The sequence below is a fragment of the Triticum aestivum genome, chromosome 3B, assembly GCF_018294505.1.
Source record: "Triticum aestivum cultivar Chinese Spring chromosome 3B, IWGSC CS RefSeq v2.1, whole genome shotgun sequence".
Classification (NCBI taxonomy): Eukaryota; Viridiplantae; Streptophyta; class Magnoliopsida; order Poales; family Poaceae; genus Triticum; species Triticum aestivum.
In genome coordinates this window covers 201938341-201947385 of record NC_057801.1, presented here as the reverse complement: position 1 = coordinate 201947385, position 9045 = coordinate 201938341, and positions in this window count along the sequence as shown.

The following is a 9045-nucleotide window of genomic DNA, read 5'->3' as shown; positions in this document are numbered from 1 at the left end:
TGCCTCCCGATGAACACGACGCATTCCGTTGCCTCCCCATCAACACGACGCATTTCGTTGCCTCCCCATGAACACGACGACGATGTTTTTTCTCTGTTCCGACCCAGCCATGTACACGAGCCCTAGCCATACATATGCGCGAGTAGGCGTTCGAGACCCCGCCCGTATGTACACATATGTGGCCGTATTTTCTTTCTTGCAACCTAGCTATTGTACGTACATGTACATGCTACGTGCGCGCCTCTACTACGACATGTGCGCGCCTCTACATCGAGCAGTATGTACGTACACGTTCGCGACCAGAATGACAATGCTACGTACGCTTCGACCAGGTGGTCCTGACTGTCAGGCACTTCCTTGCCTGCGAAGATGTAGCTGGTGGGTCCCAGCAGCCAGGGGGGTGAATCGTTTTTTTGCCCGGACGCACTTCCTTGCATGCGAAGATGTAGCTGGTGGGTCCCAGCAGTCAGGGGGGAACTTTTTTTCGTGAAATACGGTGGCCCGTTCGGTGGGTCCCTGCTGTCAGGTGGAGGAATAATTATTTTGCGTGTAATAAGGAGGCACTTCCTTGCTGCGGCCGTGGACCCAGCTGTCAGCCTCTCCACGTACAGTCCACGTCTGATGGAAGCCATTCTGTGACCACATTGACTACTCCGCGTCGAGAGCACCAGGGCGGTGGACGACGGCGAGGCCTAGGAAGGGGACGACGCGGAGCCGGGGAAGACGCGGCAGTGGATGCCCACGCGTAGAGGAGTACGAGGGTTCACTGGTTTGCTACGGTGTGAGGCTGCCGTCGCCGCAGAATAACAGGGGGTGTGGGTGAGTAGAGGGATGGCCTGCACAGCGGTGGGAGTAGTAGGGGGCGGTGAGGCCTCCGCCGCATCGCAGCCGACCACGGGAGGCAGGAGCACGAGGCACGACCGGCGCTGGTTTGGGCGGCTGGAGCAAGAAGACCAGAGGTTGAAGAAGCACTACGGCCGTTGGATGGACATCGTACGGTCGCTGGAGCTAGAATCGTGCATATTGACTAAGTTGACAAAGCCCTCCGTCCCCGTCAACTTAGTAGGCCCACAAGTCAGCCTGACACTATACTGGGTCCCAGCTAACAGGGGGAGTATTCGTTTTTTTTGTGCGTAATAAGGAGGCACTTCCTTGCGTGCGAAGATATAGCTAGTGGGTCCGAGTTGTCAGTGGCGGTAACATTTTTTTCACGAAATACAGAGGCCCTTTCGGTGGGTCCCCGATGTTAGGTGGAGGAATCATTATTTTGCGCGTAATAAGGAGGCATTTTCTTGCGTGCGGCCATGGACCCAGCTGTCAGCCTCTCCACGTACAGTCCACTTTAGATGCATGTCGGTTGTTGACCACGTTGACCAGGCCGTGCCGAGAGCACCAGGGCGGTGGACGACGGCGAGGCCTAGGAAGGGAACGACATAGAGGCAGGGAAGACTCGGCAGTTGTTTCCCACGCGGAGGGGAGTACGACTGTATGAGGGTTTACTGGTTCGTCTGCCCTCGCCGGAGAATAACAGCAGGTGTGGGTGAGTAGAGGGATGGATTGGCCAGCAATGGGAGTACGGTGGGACGGTGAGGCCTGCGCGGCAGCACAGCCGGCCGCGTGGAGGAGGGAGCAGGCAGTCCCGCCGGCGCTTGTTTGATCGGCTGGAGCAGGAAGAGCAGAGATTGAAGAAGCACGACGACCGTTGGGTGGACATCGTATGGTCACTAGAGATAGAATCGTTCATATTGACTAAGTTGACAAAGCCCTCCATCCCCGTCAACTTAGTAGGCCCACAAGTCAGCCTCCCACCATGGTGGGTCCTAGCTAGCAGGGGGAGTATTCATTTTTCTATGCGTAATAAGGAGGCACTTCCGGTGGGTCCGAGCTGACAGCGGGGGGAACATTTTTTCGCGAAATACGGTGGTCCGTCTGGTGGGTCCCAGCAGTCAGGGGAAACGTTTTTTTTTGTGAAATACGGTGGCCCGTCCGGTGGGTCCCAGCAGTCAGGGGGGAAACATTTTTTCCGCGAAATACTGGTGGCCCGTCCGGTGGGTCCCTGCTGTCAGGTGGAGGAATAATTATTTTGCGCGTAATAAGGAGGCACTTCCTTGCGGCTGCCGTGGACCCAGCTGTCAGCCTCTCCACATACAGCACTCTTCCGATGGAAGTCGGTCGTTGACCACATTGACCACGCCGCGCTGAGAGCACCACGGCGGTGGACGACGGCGAGGCCTAGGAAGGGGATGACACGGAGCCGGGGAAGACGCGGTAGTGGATGCCCATGCGGAGAGGAGTACGAGGGTTCACTGGTTCGGCTGCGGTGTGAGGCTGCCGTCGCCGCAGAATAACAGGGGGAGTGGGTGAGTGGAGGGATGGCATGGCCAGCGGCGGGAGTAGTATGGGGACGGTGAGACCTCCGCGGCAGCACAGCCGGCCACGGGAGGCAGGAGCATGCGGCACGACCGGCGCTGCTTTGGACGGCTGGGGCAAGAAGACCAGAGGTTGAAGAAGCACTACGGCCGTTGGATGGACATCGTTGACCACTCCGCGCCAAGAGCACCAGGGCGATGGACGACGGCGAGCCCTATGAAGGGAACGACACGGAGCCGGGGAAGACACGGCAGTGGCTGCCCACGCGGTGCAGAGTACGAGGGTTGACTGGTTCGGCCGCTGTAGCCGGAAAATAACAGGAGGTGTGGGTGAGTAGAGGGATAGACAAGCTAGGGATGCAAGTATGATGGGGCCATGAGGCCTGCCCAGCAGCACTGCCGGCCACGGGAGGCGGGAGCAGGCGGTTCCGACGGCGCTAGTTTGGGCGGCTGGGGCAGGAAGATCAGAGACTGAAGAAGCATGATTGCCGTTAGATTGACATATAACGGTCTGACGCTGGTAGAGTCGATTGTTGACTAAGTTTCTTTTTTGAGAAACCTTGTGTACGCATGAACTTAGTAGGCCCACAAGTCAGCCTCCAAATCTGTGGCAGACAACATAAAGCCCATTTGCTATTTTTTATAATTTGCAGCCCATTTGCTAATTCTTAAGTAATTTATTATAACCCATTTTCTGCCCAGGACCACGGTCAAAAAGTTCAACCTTATTTTGCATATTTCGGTGGAGTCCGAACTGTTGTAATCCCGAAAGGATAAACATTTTTTAAGAACTTATGATTTGCCAAAAAATCGTTTTATTTTTGTAAGAAAATTAGACATGGGACAATTGAGTTGGTTTAAGGAAAAACCAATGGTAAAAAAATCAGCGCTGGGTGGGAAAAAACAACAAAAATATGGATGTAAATATGAAAAGGAAATTTTATGTGTTTTCAATATAATGATACGTGTATATGAACTAGTAAAACTATAGGTAGAGATTAGAAAACGGATGTAGGACATGTGTTTCAAGAGGAAAATAGAACTTGGCTGTGTGTTTGATTCAGTAAAAAAAACTGGCTGCAGATGTTGTAAGACAAAATATACCTAACGCTGGCGAGCCAGAGGCCAGTAGATACCTACTGGATCTTTGTGCCCCGTTGACTTCATGGGCTGGGCCTATTAAAAACAAAACCAACCCTGGGTAGTCTACAGCCCAGTTGAAACTTGCTCGACCTGAAAAAACAATATACGTGCTCAATAAACGAGAGCTACCCATCAAATAATTGGAGAACTGGGAATTCGAACGGCGGGTGTTTATGCTACCCATCAAATAAAAATCAGGTGCCTGAAAATTCATTTCGAAACAAATGATTCAGCTTTATATCCACGTCGACCCTCGGCATGATGGTTGGAAGCAAATGCAAGTTCATACCAAAAGATCGTTAACAACTATACCAACTTGTGGACGACAAGGTAGTACAACTACCAATACCAAACTAACTTATAATCTTTTTACTCTTGTCCCTAGTGTTCGTCTGGTAGAAAATCTTGCAGAGGAACAGCTCCCGCTCCTTCTCTTGCTCCAGGTCCCCAAGGTGGTACTGGTGCATCACCTAGTTGGTCCTCTGCTGGTCGAAGTTCTTGTTGGTGTGCAGCACCAGAACCTTTTTTGCTGCCCATCTGCCGGCCGTTGACCATCACCGGCAAGGTATTGCCGGTCTTGTGCCACATCGCGTGCATGCCGCACTCCGTCTGTATCTTGCGACGCGTCCACGTGCCCCTTTTGAACGCCCTGGAATTGCGCTGGAAGAAATGCTTCCTTAGGCCACTCAGTGTGATACCTGCAGTATTGTGGAATACAGGTTTTAGTGTACCTAGTTGGCATTTTCATAACATCTTTGGCATGTTGCAGTCACTTGTTTCACTCTTTATTAACTGTCAAATTGTAATTGCTTCACTAGGTCTATGTCTAAAAAGAAAAATAGAGCTATAAACAAGGAATATGTTTGTGCAAGTAAACGGCCGATCGGTGTCTTACCTGGAAGTTTCTCATGTTGGGTGTAGCATATGCCGTGCTCGTTGTCGATGGTTGGTATGAACAAATCGATGAGAGACTGAAATCTCGCGCTGTCAACACTCACTTTGGCCTCAAGGTGCTCAATCAGCTCCTGATCCGTGGGATCGAACTTGACGCCAGCCGGCAGCACCGGCCAATCCTTCTTCGACTTGCATCGGTAATTCCAGTTATATGGTACTCAATGTATGATCAATCGACTGTTTTAAGTGAATGATGAAAGATTTCGACAGATAAGTGGTACTCCAAATCTGAAGTCCAGAATACCCGAACACGCTGCCGGGATTCTTGTGTCACCTCACGCGCAGCGTGTTGTCACGTCAATTAAATGTGTGGATATGATGAATAATTTGACCGACGTATACTAGTACTGCTACTATACTACTTACTAGTCGTATTTAGTGTCACAATTTATACATAAGTTTAACTAACAAGTACGCACTTGAAGCCTAACTGATATATATGTATATATATGGCTTCTGCACAGCATCTCCATCATCATTATCAGTACATCCTACGCAGGTGAGTTAGGATGCACTTGATCCCAGGAAGGTATCTATCCTTCAAACCAGAGGAGTGCTTCAAACTAACAACAGTAAATAATATCCAACAAAAGAGGGTCGTGCTACAACAGCAGAATACATGGCTCAGTCTAGATATCAGCATGAATCAAGTTGTGCATATTTGCTGTTGGCAGGAACCACATCGCCGCATGTCGGGTTTGCAAAAGCCATCCATCGCATGGAAGCTTGATGCCTTTCACACACTGAAGATTATCTGGCAACAAGCTATGTCGACGAATCTCTGGATATGGTGATTCATGAAACCCATGGTATGATCTGTAAACACAGCCCCCCCTCGCGAATGGAAGTTGCATAGCACAGTAATCATTGCCGGTGATATGGTCGATGATTGGTTGGATGATGAGATAATTGAGCCCGATGAACAAGGAGGGGTTGCCGAGGCTGTAAACCCACCTCTAGTTGAATACACCTGGCCCAACGGAGCTGGGATCTTTCTCGAACACGAAGCAGCCATAGCCATCAATGTCACGAACGCCCCACGCATTGTACTGCATGTGGTTTGATGTAATGGTTTGGTCAATTTGGTACGTGCGAATGAGTATCAAATGACCGCCGTCAGCTGAACGAGCAATAAACCACCACCCATCGGCTGGTATGATTCCAGGTCCTGGAATCATGAAGGCCATCGCATTTGCGTCTGCTGCAACAATTCAAATTGGAGACCAAAAGGACAAAAATAAACAATCATGTTCAGAGTATGTGTGGAATTAAGATTATTATAACAGTGACACATATCATAGACAGAGAATTGCAATGCCGTGGTCATAATCATACCCCAAGTTAAAAAATAAGCCAATGGCTTTCATATTCTAGCAATATGTCATGGTTCAAACATCATGTAACAATGAGAGGAAAACAGCTATGACAGCGCCTACTCATATTCTACCATAGCACTTACTACTACTGTTCTCATATCAACTCTAAGCAATAACATGCGTTGTTATAAAAATCTTGTAAACGAGAGTAACATATAGCAATCATGATGTTATGCTCATAATATGTATTCTAACAATCATTAGATGCCAATTGTTCTCATATCAACTCTAACAATAACATGTGTGGTCATAAAAATCTAGGAAATGAGAGGAACATATAGCAATGATGTGGTTATAGACATGCTATGCATTCTAAATTTGTAACAAATGAACAGGCAGTCGTATTCATAAGGTAAAGATGAGATGAGATAGAACAATTACACGACGATAGATTCCACCAGTATAGGCAGCCAATCTGTGCGTCGACCGCGTAAACGATGCCATCATGCACTATAGCATCAGACAGAAATGTTGCCTCAACAGGATTGATGATGAGCCATAACCATGTATGGCGACCGGATTCCAGATAGACTAATCCCATGTTGAACAAGGCAATGAGCTTGTAATCCATGTAGTCTTCTGATGGTGTGGGCACTTCGCAGATTACAACTTTCTGCAAACAGAGGTCGAGCCAAAAGCTTGACGCGTCTCGTGCGTAGTAGGCAGGAGTGTCCGGCGGGCCGCGAGGCTCGATGGCGGCGGTATCCAACGATGGAAGGGTGATCTCTCGCTGGGTGTAGATATCCACGAGACGCCACGGACTACCGGTGTGGTGGATGAGGACGATCCAGTTGGCCTTCATGCCCGCCCAGTAGTGGCCGCGCATGAAGGACAGGTGGACGGGTAGTGGTAGCATGTCGAGGGGCACCACGGCAACCTCCGTAGGATCGTCAAGTCGGTGTCTGGGCCACCTGCGAGGATCGGGCATCAGCAAGCAGGGTGTCTTGAAAAGAGCCGGCCGGTTGCAGACGAGTAGACGGTACAAAGACACCGAGCATGCGGCCAGACGGACGGTGCTGAGTAGGTCCATACGACTACAGATCTGCTCCAAGAGAACATCGGGGAGGGAATTCCAATCGCGGCTCTGCGTGTCAGTCGCTTCTGCCATTGGGGTTTTCGGTGCCTGCGAGCCAGCGGGGAAGTGGATTCGGGCGGGCGAGCGAAGAAGCTTCTCCTCGTGTGGCCGAGCTGTGAGCGGGGGGATATGGTATGCACGAGCTACCAAGGAAGATGGCGCGGGCGGGCAAGCAGTGAGCGGGGATAAATGGTGTGCGGCCGACGATGGGTATGAGAGGAGGAAGAAGAAGAGAGGAGGAAGAAGAGTGGAAGACAGGGAAGAAAGTGCATTAAATCTCAATTCTACTAGTACTACTACCAGGATATACCGTCCTTCGGAGTGTAAATAGTTATACCGATGACATGTGGGTCTACCACAAGAGGGCCCATATGTCAGTTAATGGAGGACAGAGGTGCATAGGCGTATTTGCAGAAGCGTGCTCTACTTGTGAACATGATGGCAGTACTGGGTAAGGCTGATTTAGTAACAACAACCCGCTGGTTCAGCTTATTAATTATGTGTCCCAGCTGCTGCAGCGTGTATTGTCACTTCACTGTGAAGACTAGATGAATAGTTCTCTCTGACCGAGATGGGGAATAATGGATCGTGAGGACTTCCTTTCTACAGTATCCCTATGCCTCTACGCTCACTTCACTCATTTTGCTCCGTACCTAGTCACTTGTTGAAATCTGTAGAAAGACAAATACTTCATATTTGGGAACAGAAGGAGGCCTTTACTCCGTACTATTTGGGAACAGAGGGAGTATCACCATATGGAGGGAACAGAGGAAGCTTGAAATATGAACATGTCAATGGGAGGGAGTAAGCCCCATGCATGCATGCATGCAACATGCAACACTCACACGTACAGATGGACGCACGCAACACTCACGCACCCATGCGGCACACAACACACGACGCAATACACATGCTCATGCTCAAGTGCTCAACCTACTCCCTACGTCCGTGAAAGACTGTACATTTAGAGATTTACACATTGACCGGGGCATAATTAACGCCCAAAAGTAGCAGACTTATGTGTGCATGCAACCATTGAGATAAGAAGATTAAATGAAGGCCGTTGCATGCTGTAATTAAGGATAGACATGTATCCTATACCTATAGCAAGTGTTGGTGCATTAGTCAATCAATATCGATTTATATTAAAGGCTAAGTGCATTGGAAGTGTAGATGTACATCATGTACAACACTCTTTGTTTTATAGCTGATGTACACTCTTTGTTGGAAGACCGAGGGAGGACATGTGCATGCACTCACATACACAGCCAGGGTGGTTCGCGCGCAAGGGTTGGACTCGTGTCGCGCCTGCGTAAAGTTTTGTTTAACTGATTTCTTTGCTCTGCCAACTGACAGGTGGGACCCAGAAACCAGGTGACAATTTAACCAGTCAACAAAGTGCCACGTCGACTATGTGGTCGGTCAGTAGGGTGCAATACGGTGCTCTATGATGATCTAGTGATCGTATAATTGCTATAAAACTATAAATAGTGACCGTAAAGAGCGTATTGTTACATACGTTGATCACCAGTGTATTTTTCTCATCTCAAATTAAGCCATATTAATCGGAAAGGACGTGGTATGGACTACTACTAGTAATAGTACTTCTTTGATGTGTCCTGTCAACTCGCCGAACGAGGAGAAGCTTGCTTACTACGCCTCTCCCTCACCCACACGCGCGGTGGTTCGCAGGATGAGGAGAGGGTTTTGACTACAACGCCCTCTCCCTCTCCCTCTCCCTCTCCCTCGCCCTCGCCCTCGCCCTCGCAGTGGACGTGCAGCAGTTCAATCGGTGTCAGATTGCCAGAAGCATATTGTACTGTAGTATCATCATTGTTGGACCTTCCGAAGAGGCGAAGAGCCAAGTGCAAGGTTCACACGAGTACAAACTGTTGAACCTCCCGAAGAGGCAAAGAGCCAAGCGCAAGGTTTTATAGGAGTTGTCGTCCTAGTAGGAGCGTACTACAACTATAGTGAACGATGCTACTGTATGATGCCGCCATGTCACATATATCCAAAGCTGTGCCACCTTTTTTTCTCAAAGAGCATGTTGGAGCCCGTGCAACAACCACACAAGTTGCACGTACACATAACACATTTACTAGTAATAAATTCTAAAGGACAAATG